General features: G+C 31.2%; 1 protein-coding gene across 2 annotated transcripts in view; it reads right to left on the bottom strand.

The window, feature by feature from the left end:
• Window positions 1–20317, bottom strand: part of LOC129743734 (uncharacterized) — a 356038-nt gene that overhangs the window by 209722 nt on the left and 125999 nt on the right. The gene's annotated exons all lie outside the window — the stretch shown is intronic.

Here is a 20317-nt window from a genome sequence, read left to right as displayed (position 1 = left end):
TTCGTCTTCGTCGCAAAACTTTTCCCTGAAGAGGGACATAAGGAATTTCTTTCGTTCAAGAGCACTGCAGTAAAATTCAAGTGAATGGAAGAATCCAAACAGCAGTAGGTATGTACCAAGTCGGAAGGAATGCCGTCTTGATTTTTCCCTCAATCTTATTCGTGTCCTTATTGCTAGCTAGTTTTGAGGGCAGCAAAATGCAGGAACAGAAAATTTCGACAAAATATGTACAAACATACAACGAACCAAATTGAGGAAAGTATTTGATCTTGCCATTTGGTTTCACTCGGAGATGAACACGTAAATTTATCCTCTCCCTAGGGCCAACGATTTTTTTCTAGCTCTTGCTTGCCTTCTGTTTATTTGATGCAGAGCGTAGCTTATTTGTATGCAAATTTTGTTTGACGATGCACACGTGTTACGGTTTTTTTTTCAGTTCCCATGAATTGGACAAACACAACTAACATCATGGGATTAAAACAGTGTATTTTTATAGATATGTTTCTTTAAAATGTATAAACATGCTATTTTGATACAGTTTCACATATTTGCCCGCTTTCATTGTTTACGATGATAATATGTTAACAGTTTTATTTAAGCTCATGACAAGCAGCCTGAAAAGTAGGTTTCATCAATTGAGTTATGACCCAAGATTAAAAAAATCAAATAAACAATTAATTTAAGAAGCTTTCTGTGAATTTAACGTTTTTTCCATAACAAAATCATGCAATTATGGTAAAGAAACATACAAACTAATTGATGGAAGTACATATTTAAAAATGAAATTCTTAATTAAGGAAAACACAGAGGACAGCATTTTAAGTGCCTGCATCAATAACTGGTTTTGGAAGATTTGGGCGTCCTGAATAAAAAAAATACAGAATTGTTTTATCAACTAGTATTAATGATATAGCGATTTGAAATTTTAAAATTGGTCATTTTATACGGTGCTTCTGATAAAACAATTTTATCTATCGAAAATAGGCATTCCTAATTTTTGCACCATTTGAAAGTTAGGTCTTTACCCTTTCGTTTGAACCCAAATAAGACATAATCCCCCTTTATAGAACATTTTATATTTTTTGAAGGTTTTTTAACCATTTTAATGGTTTTTTTTTTCAAAGAAAAAAAAATACTGAAAATTGAGAAAAATTATTTTTAACTCTAGCCTTATTTCATCTCCATGTGTCATTAACATGATTGAATAGGGAAATTCTTTAGCTAAAACTTTGTTGAAGACATCAAAATGATACAAATTAAGAGAAACGAGTGATTTTCATAGCATTCGAAGAATGACCAGAAATATGATCCTGAAGACTTAGTTATTGATTGTCGAGTGTTCAAATGTTCAAGATGGTTTATTTGCAATAAAGATAAATCTTAAAAATAATATTGAATCCAGAAAATCTGAAGTAAAAAGTTATAATAAAACATAAGGGTTTAATTTTGAAAAAATATGGCTCCTACTTTACTTAAGAATTATGAAACCTATTTCACATTTCGAGCAAAGTAACATCTTGAATGTATGAAAAGTCTAGGTCAATGAATATAGACAAATGTATTCTGTTAGCTACACGATAGTATTTTTCATTTGCATGAAAATAAGAAAAAACATTCCAAAGATAACACAAAATGCAAATACCCATGGACAAATGTTTGCACTACTACCAGATAACTCGCGTTTTTTTTATTTTCATCTATTATCATGCATCATTCAATCATCATTTGAAAAAACGAATATTTTCATTAATTTAAACAAATGCAAAACTTTTAGAAACAATATAAAAAATGCTCAAAAAATCTGATGAGTTTAAGCCCAATTAATCAACTTATAGTGAATTGCGAAAATATTTTCAAAAAATTATCTTTTATTAAACCAACCACTTAAAAACTGTTGAAAACAAAGTCGTAATCATCATTTACCTTTTGATGAAAAAAAATCAATGATGGACATTTAATTCAGTTCGAATACTTTTGACAAAATTAACAATCTTGCATGTTCGCCTAAAAAATTTGTTTAAACTCTAATTCGACCACATTTTCTACATACACTTATGCCTTCAAAAAAGCTAACCTATGCATTAAAATACGAAAAAAGATTGCTTTTTTTTTTGGTTTTATATATGATACTTTTACCAATTTTGTCCTTGGTACCCGTGTCTTAGGTTGAGCAATCGATTAACAGCAAAAATTAACAGCCAAAAATCTCAAAAAGGATGAAAGATTTTCAACAAAGATATTTCGTTTTAATACCCAGGTGGATTTATTTATGCTTGAATGTGATAAGAAAGCACAATTTGTTTCCTAGTCTCAAAAATTTGTTCATGAAAGTCTTCACATAAACGTAGATTTAAATATAAATAACTCAATTTTCAAGAAAAGCAGAAGACATTATTTTCATAATAAAAACCCTTGAATGCTCTTATCTTCAGATTTTTCTGATTCAATTTTTGAAAAATATTGATTTATTCAAGGTTAATAAACCATCTTGAACATTTAAACACTCTATAATCAATAACTAAGTCATCAGGATACTATTTTTGGTCACGGTACAATCAGTGATGAGAAGTTTAGTTAGATTTTTCATAAGATAGAATGATCACTATGTTTACGTCATAAAAACTCCTTTCTTTCATTTTGTATAACTTTGAGGTCTTCAACAAAGTTGTAGCCAAGGATTTTTCCTAGTAGATCATGTTATTGACTCATGGAGTTGAAATAACAATAAAGGTAAGACAATTTTTTTAACAGTGTTTAGTATGATTCAACCTTTGAATAAAACCATTAAAAAGGTTTAAAAATCTTGGAAAAAAAAATAATGTTCTAGAAGCCAAACTCCCCCCACCCTCGTTGGATTATTCATAATTTTGACTCAGATGAAAGGATAAAGTCCCAGGTTTTGATCACTACCACAAAAAGTTCTTCCTCGCCAATGGTTGCTACTCCGTGATTGATCGAGGCCATCAGCTTTGTGCAAGGGCCAAAATAATGGTGCTTGGGACCAGCAGTTCATTCACAATGCACAAAACTCAAGTCTCCCTTTGATAATGACCAATAACGGCGCCGGCCACGTCCTATTAGTCAATGAGCAATGAAGGAAGAATTGTTAGTGGAATACTTCATAGGATCAATTAACAACCTTTTGTCACTTAACACTCCAAAGAGTTATTTAGGAAAATTCAGAATCAAAGGTAAGTCAATATCTCCAACTATAGAAACCGTCTAAACGTCCGCGAATCTATATTTAAATATCCTAGGAAAGGGTTGTGTTAGTAGAGGAAAGGTTTTAGATCAGGATCCATTTTGGTGAATGGTGCGATCGAGTTTTCCTACACCTCCTATACTCCTATATTTTCTTAAGGGGGGAGTAGGGTCTAACGGGTAAAAAAAAACACCATTTTCACGATTTTTTTCTAGAGCTATCGTTCAAACAAATGTATTCAAATTTTTTGCATTATACAAAGCATTGTTATTGTGACGGAGCACTTTCGAGGATGCCTTTTAGAAAACAGGATTTGCGGTGGACACTGTATCTCAGTACAGAATCATCTAAAGTAAAAAAAAAATCAGAGCAAAATATGTTTAATAGATGTTTTTCTGGACCCCAACGATTTAATTTAACTTAAAAAAATTTTTATGAAAATTTTTTTGGCTGTTTGAAGTAAAAACTACGATTTTTCACGAAAAAATCCGCCATTTTTATTCTGTAAAATCTCTCCAAAGTAAAAAAAAAAGAAAATCGTTGGGGTTTGGTATTTTATATGTAGAAAATATGTTCCAAATTTGAAAAGAATCGGTGAAGTAGTTTTCAAATGACGATGTCCACTGACTTTAAAAATGTGCTTTCGAGAAAAACGCGTTTGAAATTTCTGCTTGTAGTATTCTTGCAGTATAAGAAAAGAGAAGAGGCCTATAATTTCTACAGTTTTGCTTCGATTGACTTGAAAATTTGACACAACATTCTTGAAATGTTTTACAATAAGAAAATGAATTTCAAAAAAAAAGAATTTTTGAAAGTGTTAGACCCTACTCCCCCCTTAAGGCAACTTATATTTCTGTCTTTGAGGCAGTCATAAGAAGCATAAAGGAAAAGTGAAAGATGTGATTATATATTCTTTAAACTAACTTGTATTCCTAATTTTTGTTCCTGAAACACTTATATGTTTTTAAAAACGACCCTTTAGAGTAAAGATACTTTTGTCAAACTTTGAAGAATATTTATTAAAAGATGTTTGTTATTTTTTATTTTGGCTTGTTATGTAGGTTGTGATAATTGAAGAAGATCGTTTTTTGAAACTCATCAGTGCAATTAAACTCTTTGCCTTATATTCAATTGAAACATCATTATAAGATAGAAAAACAATAAAGAGTACGTCAATTGAAAAAAAAAACTTTTTAATAACATTTGACAAATTTGTTCAGTGTTGAAAAACTAATAATTTTTTTGTTTATTCAATTTTTGAGGCAAAGCTACATTTACCCCGAGTTTTCTTCAGCAGGGGAATAAAATATCGACAAATTTCATTCACTAATATCAGTTTTATAAGCAAACCATAATAATAAATTCATAATCATCACCTTCCCAACACAAAGAAAGTGCATATTTCAATCGAAGTGTAAGGGTAATTCCTAGATGGGTTTAGTTCCTAATTCAGTTTAAATATCAATCGAAGTATAAGCCTGAATACCATAAGAACGGGATTGAACATTTTTGGAGCGGACAATATCACACCAAAAGAGTTCCAGCATCCTACAGAAACTTGGCAATCCTCAACGGCAATTATTTCAAAATTTAAAACAATCTGTGCTCTCGAAAAATCTACGAACGATATTGGCGATTTGCAGCAAAACTTTTTGACATGCAACGCCAACTGGATTTCAATTACGGTACTAACAAAAGGGTGATAGCTGTTTTCTAACACGGGAGTGAATACAAATTGTTTTAAAAAATTTTAATTTTACAAAACCCTGCTGATTACAAACAATAAAAATCGCTTAATCGTGTAAGAAAATCATCAATTTATTAGTTCACATGATTCTTGTAAACAAAAATTTAATTTTTGAACGTTTTTTCATCATTTTTTTTTTAAATTTTGCGATCAAGCACAGGCTATTCCGTTAGACAACAGTTTGATGAATGTGCAAGGCTTTGTTGGTTGAGAATAGTTCAGTTTTGGAAGCTAAAAATTTGTTTATTTATGCGCTAACCGTAAAAAAACGAAAAAAATGGATCTCAGCTTTATTAATCAAACTTTGGATTTCAAAGAGACGGGATATTAAATTCAAACTTTGAATATTCTTTTTTTATTTGGTGCTTTTAAACCCTATCAATGAATGCTTTTCTTTAAAAAGTTGTTTTTAAGGCTTCGAAAAGAAGAGATTTTGACTGGAACGGTTTTGGCTCAAGCATGATGTAAGACACAGAATGATAAAAAATTTCAAGTTTAATGAAATAACGTACGCCAAATCAGTTCCATCAATCCATAAGATAGCTGGTATAAAGATTACGATATCAACTTTGAGCACTTGCTGTCACTTCTCTCATTTCAGATTAACTTTGAGTAAGAACAATAATTTTCTCCGAACAAGCATTCTCTAGAAAATCTTTTCCAATACTTTTGAAGGTGGCAGTGCTTTTTTTACCGGTTTTTTTTTCTTCAAAACTCTTCGAGTGTCTGAAATATTACGTTTCAAAGATTAATAAACTTTTAGAGACCCGGTGAATATTGAAAATGATGGAAAAACTTACTGGCAATGAAATTGCCATCTTCCTATTACTTAGAAATAGTTAGCGGTTTCTAGTCTTTCAAAAAACTTTCTCCATTCATAACTATTCGGGGTTCCAAAGGTGGTACTGGAAAATGTCTTACACGGGGGCTATGGGGTATTTTGAATTGGCTACACGCATATTTTATCAGAAATCTAAAAATTATCAGAGATAGAAGAATGAACTGGCTATAAAAACTTTAAACGATTACGTAAATCACTTTTTCTTACCTTGTTCCCAAATCCATGCTCAGCTAATATTTCTTTGAATAATGAAATTTTCAAAATTCCTCTTGTGTTTTTAAAAAATAATTTTAAAAACACATTTTTATTACTATGCGTTTTGACATTTGAATCCATAACATCATCATTTCAATTGCAGTGCCCTCTTCGAGTCGTTTTGAACTGCAAATCGCCAATGGAAACACTTAAAACTTCAATCTTCTACAAATATGAGCACTACCAATTCTTCCCAGACAACTGCTTATAAGATTTTCCTAATCAAAATAATATCAGCCACGTAACTCGGAAAAAAAGCAATAACAGTCTTTCGACTTGCAACTTTTTTTCAATTAAATTCTAAAATTTTCGTCCATAAACGTAAAACTACAATTAAAAAATATTGCGAAAAACAAATAAATTAGAATAAATTGCACGGAAGCTAGTATGCAACAAAATTGCATACTATATCGTTGCACAAAACCTATAAATCAAGTAATTTTTTATCGAATATTTCAATCAAATCAAGAGAATATAAGGTGAAACTGCCATCTTCTTAAATTTGTACTTTGGTGTTGTAATCTTTCATATCCTATTGGAATATTTTATCGAAATTTACATAAATTACTTCAAATTTTATTTATTTTCTCCTACAGAAGCAATTTTTATTTGTTTCAGCTTTATTGCTGTTGAAACGGTATTAGGTATCCATATAAATTTTACTTAGCTTGTTATTTAACTGGATGAAATTGCTTTCTTGCATTCTCCGTCAGCCGCTAGAGAGGTCGGTTTTTGGATTTCATTTTTATTTAACACTAATTAACTTTTAAAATTAGGGTTTTAAAGCACTTGAAATTTTTTCGCAGAAAATAAACACTTCCTTCATCGAAGGTCACAGCCTACCGAGTCCTCTAAAAATCTAGTTTTTTTTTAATCAAAAAATTCAATAAAATCAAGCAAACAAAAAGTAATCAAACTCCCATCTTCCACAATCTGTTTTTTGCTCTTGAGATCTTTCAAATATTTGATAAAATTTTCAAAATTTGCATAAAATACATCTAATTTTATTTGTTCTTCCGTTCGGTTTTTTTGGAAATTTTGAAAGGCGGGGGGGGAGAGGTTGACAAAAGATGAAATTGATATTTGTTCCAGCCATAATAAATCGTGCAAAATCCGGGCAGTCAAAAATTGAGATCTTGCCAAAATATCCATGATTCAGGGGCTCTTCAATTAAATAAATTTTGATTTTTTAAAAATTCCACTATTTCTTACATCGGTCATGGAAGTTATCGAATATTTGATACTTAAGAATTCAACTTCGCAAGAGTTTGAGGAACGATTCTTTTTATAATTAAAAATATTTCTAAGATTCAATTTAGTTCCCATTTTCTTAAATTTCTGAAAATTCCCATGATTTGCAGATTATTTGGATAAAAATACGAAAAGAAAACTTCAATATCTTTTTTCCTCAGAAGTCAAATTCTTCACAGTCTTGGGAAAAGTTATGGATCGTGTTAAAACCTTTTATTGATTGATAATGTTCTTAAGCTTTGTCAAAATAGTGCACTATTTTGTTTAATAATTTTTTTCTATTTTCAAAAGTTATCTCGAAAAGGAGAAGAAAATGATTCATCAAGGTGAAACGAAGCGTTTTGGTCCTATAGTGTCTTCGGTACATTTTATCTAAATTTCAAGTATTTTAAAATTAGCTTTTAATAAAAGTGATTGAGTCACATAGTAATGAAATAGAAAAATTATTTCTTGTAATATTCATTTTAGAGCTAACATGTCTTCAGCAAGTTTTTGGATTGTAAAAGGTGAAAACATTTTGTTGAAGACGACAACATCGTAGAGGCTAATGATAAAAAAAATACAAAGGTTAGTAATTTTTTTTTTAATTTTCGGTTTTTAATTATCTTTTCAACAGTATCTTCCTAGTTCGGGTGAGTTTGGTTAATGTTTTGGTTGCATTGTTATCAGGCAGATTCTGCGTTTTCAAAATCGATTGTTTTTAACATAAAAACCTTTTTCTTTGTAGCTTTCTTATTGATTAAGGCTAGTGATTTCAATGATTTTATTAGGTGAATTTTAAGGTTATTTTTAAAACGATAGTTTTTGTTCATAATAAATGAATTTTAACTGATCTATCTTATGATCTTAGTATTGTTATGTTCTTTCACGTTGAAAAGGAATTTTGATGATGTTGAATTTTCAGTACAAAATATTCAATTTTCCTAAACAAACGTAAAAGTTAAAATTTACTCATGTCAACTTTACTTATAAATTCTGCGAAAGTTTATGGATGAGTTTTGAATCAAAATAAAGCACTTTAGACCCCAGAGTTTGAAAAATTCATAAATGATCCCAAATCAACTCAGTCTATTTTATGTACATCGTTTTTGCTAAAAACAAGACTTTAAACTGCAAATAAGAAAAACTCTCCAGAAAAACTTAATTCTTATTTAAAAGTGTTAAAATTGGGTTGATCCTGAGTCATATTTTGATTTTCCATCACTCATCTTTCTTAATAAATCTGATTACCTTTGGCTAATCAAATTGATTTCCGGTTACAAATTTTGAACCAAATATAAATTTAAAATATTGCTTGTAATTTTCTATATTTTTTATTTCATTCTCCAACATTGTTGATGACCGCAAAATTATTGGTCTAAAAGCATACATTTTCTTTCCTCAGAAAGCTCAAATGTCACCGCATGGAAGAGAAAAAAAAAAACTTTTCAACAGAATTCAAAACTACAAGCAGTTTTTGAGAAATATATTTTTAGTCTCAAAAAAAATAACTAAGAAACAACTCCTATGGAATTACAGTTTTGGGTCAGCTCAGAAACTTTGCATGTTATTTGGTCAATTAGGATGTGGTGGCCCACGATTTCCCACCATTTTACAAAATCCATAAAAATACTTTTTTTTTAAACTGTGAGATCTATTGGATTATTATTTTGTGAAAATTGAAAAAATAGTCTAATGATACTTTAGAAATGTAGAAATCCATACCATTTATCTTTTTAATTTTATCTTTTATAACAAAGAATTTATAGATCAAAGAAGAAAAAGCGGCCCATGATACCCCACTTTCTCCTAATAAATTATAGTGATTCACGGTTCTAGTATATTTCGATAATTTTGAGAAAATTGTTCGTTCAGTGTTAAAAAAAAGTTAAACTACTATACTCATATTTACACTAAAATGCATGAAAGAGCAATCAAACTTCAAAAATAAATTGATAAACCCCAGAGGCCTAAAAAGTAAAGCTGGAAATTCCAAAAACCCGAAGGGGGAATAAATAAAATTTGAAGTATTTTATTTAAATTTTGAAAAATAATTCAAATTTCAAGACCAAAAACCCAATTATGGAAGATGGAAGTTATTTCACCTTTTGTTTTCTTGTTTTTATTGAACTTATCGATACAGAATTACTTGATTTATAGGTTTTGTGCAATGATATAGTATGCAATTTTGTTGCGTACAAGCTTTCGTGCAATTTATTCCAATTTATTTGTTTTTCGCATTATTTCTGATTGTCCCCCCCCCCCCCTCTCTTGCGATATTCCAACTCCGAGTGACAAAAGAAGCATTTTTAATTTGTTCCGGCCTTATAAAAAATGGTTCAGTGAGATGAATAAAGAAATGAAAATTGCTCATTGCTAATCCCGAAGCCAGTTCTAAAAACCGAGTAGCATGCAAAACGATTATTTTCTTCGCCATGGTATGGTTTACAATTTTTTCCAGCAACAGAAACTAGCAAACAATCCACTGTATAACGAGATATTATTTATGGTATGTAGCCATAAAACAGCGACTGGAAAGTCTTGTAAATAAAGACGCCAGTCTGGAGATTGAATCCGAAATAGAAATAGTCCGTTGCAAGAGATAGGAAAAACATTTCACCGTTTTATGCTCAGTTAAGATGGGCATCTGCAAATGATATCTTGAGCAAAAATAAGATTCAGTTCTTTCGAGTGTTGAATTATTCACAGAATAGTCGTTTTAAGTAGTTTAATGATTATGGAGTGTTCAGTTCACGTTATGATCTTTTTAATTAGCGAATGGCGAAAGGTTCCGGTGAACTTCTTCACGTGGACCAAGAGCTTGAAATGTGTTTGATCAACGGTTCAATTCCCATACAGAATGGCCGGGAGCTATAGATACAAAACTTGGAAAAATGTTTAATCGAAAAACTTTCCTCGCACACGTTTTCTTCAGCCGAACAAGAAACACGCTCTTCCTCCGAATAAAATATTAGTCGTCAGGTTCTTGACGAAAGTTCCGAGAATTTTATTCAGCGGGGAACCGTTCTCGGTAAATAGTTGTAAAAACTGATGAAGATGGTGCAGATTGAAATGATAATAATAGAAAAAGGATAAGAGTAAAAAACTTTGGGATGGAAATTTTCATCTTTCGATGCAAGAGAAAGAAAAAAGGAATCCAAAGTTGTCTCCCATTTTTTCTTGAGCTCAACTTGAAGACCACAGCAGATGTTTCGAGATTGGTCCGAAAGTCTTGCTGCAGAAAACAGAACACGATAGGAAAAAAACCTCCAAGAACTTTCTTCTTACTCTGGCGTCGCCGTCATTATCGAGCAACTCCCCGAGATGACGAAGACGACGACGACGACGACGACGACGTCGGCGACGATCCAAAAGTGAAATTTTTCCAACCGTTGAAATTTATTTCTTGCTTCCCGCATAAGACGAGATGATGGTGGCCGATGATGAGATGAAAGATACCACACCAAGCGCCACCCCAAAATAAGAATCCCGGTCTTATCTGGTGCGAAAAGCTCCCGAGAATTCATGCAGAATGAGTCAAAACACCCACACCCACGCCACGTCTTACCTTAATGATGTTGATGATGAACTGATGCTAGCTGGGGATGCTTGTGGCGGTTTTCCTTTTGGGTTTGGACCTCAAAACTCTCCAGAAGAAGAAGGAGAAGAACCGCCAAGATGCTGATGATGATGATGGGAAGTTTATATCGTGGAATGTTTTGCATCTTGATAATGTTGGCTGGCTGGCAGTTGTACACTGAATTTGCTTCTCGGAAAAGCAACGAAAAGTATCAGCAGCAGGGCAAGAGTTTGAATATCTTGGCACGATACAATCATAATCAGATTTGCAAATGAACCAGATGAGTAACTTTAAATACCGACTCGAATTGGGAAGGGATTTTTCCTTGATTAACCGGGAGCAGTAGTTAGAGATGAACAAGATTGGATTTTTTTTGGGTCAGTCTTAATGTTTCGAATTGGGAAAAATTTACTCAAATAATTATATCTAGAAACCTGATAAAATCTTTGAAAAAAAAAATCAGAACAATTTAAACATTCAGTTTTGTTCATTAATAGATTTTTCATTATTAAATACAAGGGTTTTTTTTCAATCAAATTAAAATAAAAATTCAGTCAACAGAAAAAATATTCAATCGAAATCGAAAATCGAAATTCAAATTTAGTTTAAAATAAAAACAATATCAAAAGAACGGAAATTCAAAACGAGGAAATAAATTACTAACATCATTTTCTTAATCATGAATGTCAAACCAACTCAAAAAAATAAATTTTACTGAAAAAATAAATCAAAATTTCCAAAACAAATCACAATGAAAGTTACAAATCAATAATATTTTCGGTATGTCAATGATAAGTTTTTCAAAATCTTGTTGCATATCCTGGACTAGAAATTTGTTTCAAAATTATTTCTGAGCAGTCAATTCATCAATTTTGAAATTAAAAAATCCACAGAAACACAGATTTAAAAAAATCAGAATTCTCAAATAAACGTCAGATCAGGTAACAAATTTATTATAATAAATTTTAAACTAAATGATAATAATTGTTGTTTGTTATTCATCCTACATTTACATTTCTCTTCTTCATTTTCAACTGATGGGCATTCAACTGAAAGAATATGTTAAAAAAAAGTCGTGATTTGAAACACGAATTTTTGAATAGGGGAAAAAATTAAGGTCTTATATGTATTTTAATAAAACAAAAACTCAGATATAAAAAACATAGACAAAATTATCAGAAATATTTCTAAAAACTTAAACAGCTCGACTTCAAAATTCGGTGAATTTATCGAGAATCAAAAAAATCGACATTCAAAACCGATAAATTTATTCGAAAATTTAAACTTAACATGAAGATGAGAAAGATAAGTTTTTTAACATTCCAAAAGGATTTTTTTTTCAATAAACACATCTTGCCATTAGAAAAACTTATTTATGGAATTCAATTGACATCAAAGAAGAAATCTGATTCTTATTTCGTTAATAAGTATACTTCATTCAATTCAGGAATAATATATTGATAATGATAATCTAAAAAAGTAACATAAAACAGTTTTTGAAAATTTGGATGGATATAATCACAAGTATTTTTGACATTACTGCAGATAGTTAAAAAACTTGATTTGATTCACAATTTTTTGGAACCTGCAAAACGATAAGATTTATGCTTTAAAAGTATCCTATATTCGATTTGAAAATTTGTTGAATGAGAAAAAGTAAACAAACAGAAAATTAAAGTAATTTTTTTCGCAGAACTTTTTTTTTGAAGTCTTAAGGAAAGTTGATAAATGACTCAAATCTTTTACTTTAAAATGTAGTTTTTTTATTTTCATGTTTTGTCAAAAAAGCGCATAACTTCCTCTAAAAATTTTAACCTATTTTGAACAGTTATTTCAATAAAAAAAAGCTGATAGAAAAATTGCTTATTCAGATTTAGAGCACTTAAATTAGTCAAAATAACGATTTGAATTCATTGCACCTCAGAAAATGTAAATTTTGTGGCCTTGTGTAATTTGTTAAAACCTTTTAAAATGTGATGTTGGGCGTTCTTAAAAACAAGATACACAAAATAAAATTGAGGCTGAATTTTTTTTGAAGAATATTTCTTATGAGCATAAATTTTTTAAAGATATAAATAATTTTTTAATCAAAACTTTTAGTAATAGGAAAGAGGATATAAGATTTAAGACTTGTATTGATAATCCTGTTGAGCTTCGTGAGAGGTAAACGCTTATTACATGGTTTTCAACTTGTTGATGTACAGAATGAGTATTCGATTAATTTATTTTGTAGTTAAAATTGTTCGTTTCAAACTTTGATCTTTTTAGTAACACTTCTAAAAAAACCTTTTTCTAGAGACGAGGTAGGGTTTTGTATGTCTTATTTAGAGTTTCAATTCAAAAAGTCAATTAAATTGCAATTTAAAATTTACAATTGAAACTATTTTCAATTTGTGAACGTCATAAAGTGTCATAAAGTGAAATGTCTCAAGCCAAGGATGTGTTAAAAGTAAATTCCGCCGGAGGCGAGCCAAATTGCTGACTTGCTTGTTAACACTTACTTTTAAACACCTTTTAATGTTTAGTTATTTTCCGATACTTAACGAAAATTTTACTTGGAAAAAACCTCCATGGGGCCCCCTTGTAACCCCCCCCCCCCCAAGTCTCGAGGCCTTGGAAACAGTTATCTATAAAATAAAAATATCTTCTTATGATTTCATAAAAAAAAGTTCATGTAGTAATTTATTCAATCTAACAACCCAAAAACTAAGGTAATTGAAAAGAAATTATATATAACATCGAAATTGAATTTGAATTTGAGTCTTTCGATATAAACATTTTCACCAGTATTCTTTATCGATTTGATCAAACATGAATTCGCAAACAATATTAAACGATCAAACACAAATTTTTTTTACAATGAGTTAAAAATAATAAAACTTTATTCCAAAATCTTCTTCAAAATAAATTCAATTCTCGAGGTTTTTGTTCGTTGTAACTATACAAAATTTGCATCTAAATAACTCGAACAATTTGAATCAAACGTCAAATTTATTTGAAATGGGAATAGCTTGAGTTCAGATCGGATACCATCTTATAAATCATGCTTCTTCAATTCACACAAGGAAACAGCATTTTTGGTGTCTTTTAAAACGTGTTTGTGAAAATTTTGGCGTCTTGAGTTTACATCATTTGTCAAATTTTGTCTATCACTTCTATAGTTTTGGTAAATAAGGAAGTAGGAAGGCCAAGGCCAGGCCAGCGGCCTTGGCGTAGTGGTTAGAGTTGAAGTTATCTACGCCAAAGTTCATGAGATCGAATCCCGGTCATGGCATACATAGTACACTTTCTGTGGTCTGGTGGTTTAAGCATTTGTAAGATGTTAGCCATCATTACTTCGAAAGATGTGCGCTTAGAGTTAAGGAAAGAAGATCTCTTCAAAGAAACATGAAGTTTCACTGAGATCCTATGTGTGTGTGTTCGTTTAAAAAAAAACAGTAAGTTTCATTGAGATCCTGCATGTGTTTGTGTTAATTTTTTTCTAATTCGATCCTAGATAACAAAGTAGTAAACCATTAAACCTATGTGTATGGAAAATTAAAACAAAATTAGAATTTTCCTTTGAATCAAGGATTTAGATAATGCCTAAAGCTTGCTTCATTTAGAATTGGAACAAACTTTTGCTCATATTGAGGTGCTCCTGGCGGACGGATTTGGAAGTTCGAAGGAATTTTGTCAGTTTCACGTATGTATTTTTGACATTCCGCAAATCGATAGTACTTTGCAAACAATCAACACGGAAGCCGAAAGAAGGGAAAAAAATCTGCACAGTTTTTAGGAAAATCCATTGTGATCTCATCTAGGTTAGCTTAACAACAGACATAGCCAGAAATGCCGTATGGCGCGTTATCAAACGGTATAAGAAATTATTTACGATGATTCGGAAGCCTCAAGCCAATTGTCGGAGTTGAACTGTCGACCGGAAACCACGTGGTAAGCCACGTGATTTGCCAAGAAAGTTCGATGCTATACGACCAGGTGCTGGCCAAGTACGACGGGTGTATTTTTTTGTTTTTGTCGACAAATTTGAACAAAAATTTAATATTTGGAAGGGCATTTGCAGCTAAGGCGAATGCCAGACTTAGAAAGCTATCATTACAGCAAAAAAGTTCAAGAATGGTGTGCTAAGAAAGGGGTCAAGTTTGTTTCAAAAAACCTTAACCCACCCAACTGCCCCCGGTTCCGCCTTATTGAGAAATACTGGACAATCATGAAGAGGAGACTCAAGGCAAAGGGAAAGGTTGTCAAAGACATCAATCATATGAATCCGTGTTTCAGGAAAAATTCGAGAATTCCTTCGAAACTGTGATAATTAATTGCATCCGCAGTCCCATACAACCATTTGGTGGGTATTTCGGATTTGCAATACAAATATTCGTGCAAATATACGTATGCACATATCGTATATAATGCAGCAAAACCAGTATATACGTATAATTTTGGAAGCCATATAGGTACATTAGCACACATATTCTTGATTTGGATTGTATTGTCGTAATAAAATCATGCAATATATTAAAATTCGATAAAGAATATGCATAGGTCGCACATTGTAGATGCAGATATACGAAAATGAGTTTAAATAACATTCTATACGATACAGTTATACGACTTCTTATTGTCTGGGGTTTTTCTTAAAAGTTTGAAGAAAATGATACATTTGGATGAAAAAAGATCTGGAATCCAAAAATCAAAAACTGAAATACAGGCAAATGTTTTTGTTGCAACTCTACATTAAGCAAACTTCATTGTCCACAATGTACAGGTTGGCCTAAATACATATAATTACTGGAATTTAGTATGATTACCTGCCATTTTACATAGAGTCAAAACGACGAGTCGAAGAGTCTGCCAATCATAGTAACAAACTCGTATGTGTTAGCATTTATCTAGGTTTTTTTTTTTAAATTTTAGGAACTTTTTGGCATTTGACGCTTGTCAAATCTTTTTCTCGGGAAATGTCTCCACTCTCTGGAGCCACTACTTGAAAATGACTCAGGAACCGCTTCTTTTATAAACACCATATTAGGTCAAAAATGATTTTGAATTCAATATTTTTAAAAAAAGTTTTTGAACTTGGTTTTGCATGTCTAACTATTCAATAAAAGAACTATGGCGATTGAATTATTATTTTATATTTTCACCAAAGCAAATTAGAATATTTTGTCGAATCAATAATGAACGATTTCCTTTAAACTTTTCTATCAATATTTATCTTGTTTCTTCTGTATTCTTCTCAGTTTCGAATTGTGGTTCAAAAATTAGAATGTTAAGATTAGAATTTTTTTCGATGGTTTGAGGATGAAATGATTATCAAAGAAACAAATGCAAGACTAAGTTTAGTATAGTTTTCTCTTTCTCTAAAAATTAGAAAAAAAACCCACATTTTGATCTGTTTTTAGAAGAGAAAGCTCATTATTGATTTCTTGTTTGCAAAAAATCTATCCAATACTCATGTTAAATTTATATTTCAATGGAAAGTCAAATACTTGACCAACAAAAACCACTCAAACAATCAAACGAACTCGGCCGAACTCTTAGTTGAAATATGCATTGAAATGTTCCACAAAATTGTGTGTTCTACCAACTTGAACAACTTTCTTCAATATACCAAGCTTCTAAATCCTATAGGGCTAAAAGGGGTAATTATGAAATAGGGATAATCCCGAACAAACGTCGTTAGCGGCGTTAGGGTCATAGTAAAGTCTCAAAACTGATCAAATGTGATAGTCTGTCATTCTATTGATAAGTTACAGTTATAACTTGCAAACCTAACTGTATAAATTTCGTAGTTACAGTTATTAACAAAATTTATGTCTCAGAGAAACGAAAATCGTTTTGAAACGTGTCTTATCAATCGACTCCCTCGTCAATGTGAATGGAGATAAAATGTTGTTTTTGAAAGTTTTACCTTTGGTAATTGATGCTCCATGTGGTTTGATATGATTTAATGTTGAAAAAAAATTCCACTCACGCACAAAGAAGTGTTCATATTTACCCCATACTTTTCAAGATACGGGGTTAATATGAACACGTGTTTTCTCACGCATTGGTTTATGATTAAAATCGACTTTTTACCTTCAAAATCGCGATAACCATACAAACCTTGAAAACAATCCTGTAACATTACATTAAATTTTTTTTAGAATTGCGGATCTCTGATTAAATGAAAAGATGCCTTCCAGCTATGTAAAACTAAAAATAACCCCAACCCCATAGACAAGGGTGTGATTATGAACAGGCGTTTTACGCCAACAAGCTGCAACTTAAAAGTTAGAAAAAAATATTTTCAAATGAAGAAGGGAACCAGTCATTCATTTTTGGTTACTTTCCAGAATTTCAAAATTGAAGAGCTACTTGTTTAAGTTCATAGTATGAATAACTGAGAAATTTTGTTCATAATTACCCCACCTAGCCCTACTAAAAAAGATAAAAAATAAACTTACAATTACATGTTAAGTTTTTAAAATTCTCGTAACATTTATGATTTCCATTCGATCTTGATGGTTTTTTCGACAAAGTTTCTTAAAATAATAAGATCTTCATTTTTTGTGAAGACACTAAGTCTATTAAATAATTTTTTTGAGACATAATTTTTTTTATCAGCCTTACAGGTGAAAAAAAACCTATGTAAGAAATGTGAAAGACCATAAAAAAATATGAAAGTGTTGTGAAGGCATCAAATTTATCGTTTGTCTAGAATTAATTTTAACACGTTCGTCGCCACGGCACCCATATTCGGGTGACGGGTGTATTTCCTGGGGGGCCCCGTCACATCAAAATGGGTGTGACGCTCTCTTACTTGAGTTTACCGCTCAGCTTCGCCACACGTTTCAAATATGGGAGTTCTCCCTCTTAGCTTTCTCTCTCTGAAAGTTTCTTTGGGCCCGGCTAGTAAAACTACCAAAATGAGCGTGGCGACGACCGTGTTAAACGCATTTTGGTCTTTTTACCACTTTGTGCAGCTGCCAGAAGTGAAGGCACATGTAAATTAATACTTAACAACATTAAGAAATGGCTTATAAATCTGTTGGAAATGCAGGTTTTATTGATGGAATAAAGTTATCTTTATTCATGTTTCGTCAGTCTAGTCATTACATAACTACGCAATTCATTAGCGATTGCTATTGTCGCACTCTACTTCTCATATTCCCTTACCGAGAAAGTACTCATTTCTTAATGAGTACTTTGACACTCTTACCCAGAATATCTGGCAACGCTGTTGTGTTACCACCAACCCAATTTGAGTAGTCTCGCCTAACCGTGTGATGATGTAAACATTTGTACCGGTGTTTATCATCATCACCAATCTATGATCTCTTGTTCTCGATTGCGAATTGGACGTAGAAAGAGGAGTAAAAACAAACAATGTTTTGGTTCGGCTGGTGGCACAGAAATCGATTGCTGCCGTTAGGAAACCGTAAGTTTCAACAAAATCAAACGTCCGTTTCAATAATACAGTAAGCGAAACAAGAATACTACCACTATGTTTTTGTTTGTTAAAATTTGATTGAAAATCACCAAAATGTTTTTCTTCAACCTGTTTTAAATTGTTTAACGAATAAATCAAGAAAAGTTTACTTTTTTTGGATGAAGTAATTGGCGTTGAGGACCAAAAATATGAAAAAAAAAAAATCGAAATAAGAATAGTACCACTTACGTTTTTCAACAAAAATCACGAATATTTCTTTAAATTAACTATGCAAATGGTAATAACAATTCTTGTACAATTATTTTGAATAGATTCCAGCATTTTAACATGTTTTCCCGCATTCCAAAAGTTTCCATGAGGGTTTTATTAGATGCTCTTCTAGTACTTAAGAATTTGATATTTGAGCTATAATACTTTACCAAACTCCCTCTTTTCATGTTTATAATGTTGTGAAATGATGAAACAAATATTTTGTGTTAATTTTGAATCATATAATAACAGTTTGGAACTCAAAAACTCAGATTTTTTATTTCAGAAAACCATACTTTTTCCAGTTTCGAGTCATAGATGGCAACACTATCTTGCAGTTAAAACCAAATTATGTCTCAATATTGGTTTTCCGGGTTTATTTAGCCTCATATTATCATTACGTGGTAGTTTCCAACACACTTTTTTTGGCTTCACACGCAGAAAGCTTTTCCGGATTTGCAAAAAAAAACCACAAGCAAAAGAATATACAATCGCCAAAGTTCCTGCTCATCTCTACTTCCGATTCAATTGCAAACCAAACCACCATACCATACTGCTAGCATCTGAAACAACAAGCTCCATCGGAAAATACAACATTATCTGATAATCGGAACAAGTGAACTTTTTGTTTTCAGGGATTTATATGCAATTCTAATTTTTTGATTTAGTGATGTTGGAATTTTCAAGGCGTTTATACGATACCAAGAATTTATTTCTTGAACAAAACCATCCATTACATCCTAATAAACCATGGATATTCGAAAATGGGTCTCAATTCCGTTTAATAACAAGAGAGTGCTGTCAAAAATGACTTAAAAATGGAAAACAAGTGTTTGGCTTTTTATAAACATTAGTAGTTTTGAATGAGATACATGTTTTTTGGATTCAAATTTTTTGATATGTCTAAAAGTGACACCCAGTTAAAAAAGGATAGAGTCATATAGACCCAGATTATTGTTTTGGATATAAAATCGCAACTTTTGAACCGATTTTCTCACAAAAAAACACCATTTTGGAATTGTTTGAATGTCTGCTATCAGTTGCTTTTTAAAAATATAAGTTTTGATTTTTATGTTTTTTTTTCTTGGGATTTTCATCCAATAGGATGATTCATCCCTTATTGATTTTTATGGTCTTCAGGAAGCGAACATTCAGCCAAAAAGGCCTTCAAAATATGTATTTTGTTTCAAAGATAACTCATTTTGTTAAAGTCGTACTGAAAATTGATTGATATTTTGATTGAAATGGATTTAAATAGATAAAGTGCTCTTTTTAAAATAATGAAAGTGCTTGGTTAAACAAATCACAGCTGGTTATATGAAATGTTTATTAAACAAATGTCAATGGCTTTATATCTTTATTTCCATAAGGATCAATTTTACGCCTTTTGTTACACTGAGCACAACTACTCTGGTATTTCAAATTAAAATTTGCTGGTTTTCAAAACGATAACACTAGTTTACAAAATTTTCAAAAGAAATCGTGAACTTTATTGACCGACCAATATTTTTTATGTAAAATCGGGCGCTGAATCCGAAAATGAAATTCAAAAGAATCTCATTAGAACAGTTTTTGAGTTATGCTCCAAATATGAAATTTTGGAAAAATAAAAAAAGTACTTGCACTTAGATTCAAATATCTTGTTATGCGTATCATTAATGTGAATTTTCTTTTTTGCATATTAACCCTTTAATGCACGACTTTTTTGAAATGAGAATTGCAGTTATTGATTCAGTGAAATAATAACATTTTAATTCGAATGACAAAACTCATCAGGTTTG

Source organism: Uranotaenia lowii, chromosome 2, assembly GCF_029784155.1.
Source record: "Uranotaenia lowii strain MFRU-FL chromosome 2, ASM2978415v1, whole genome shotgun sequence".
In the NCBI taxonomy this organism is placed as follows: Eukaryota; Metazoa; Arthropoda; class Insecta; order Diptera; family Culicidae; genus Uranotaenia; species Uranotaenia lowii.
This window is presented reverse-complemented; position numbering and strand designations above follow the sequence as displayed.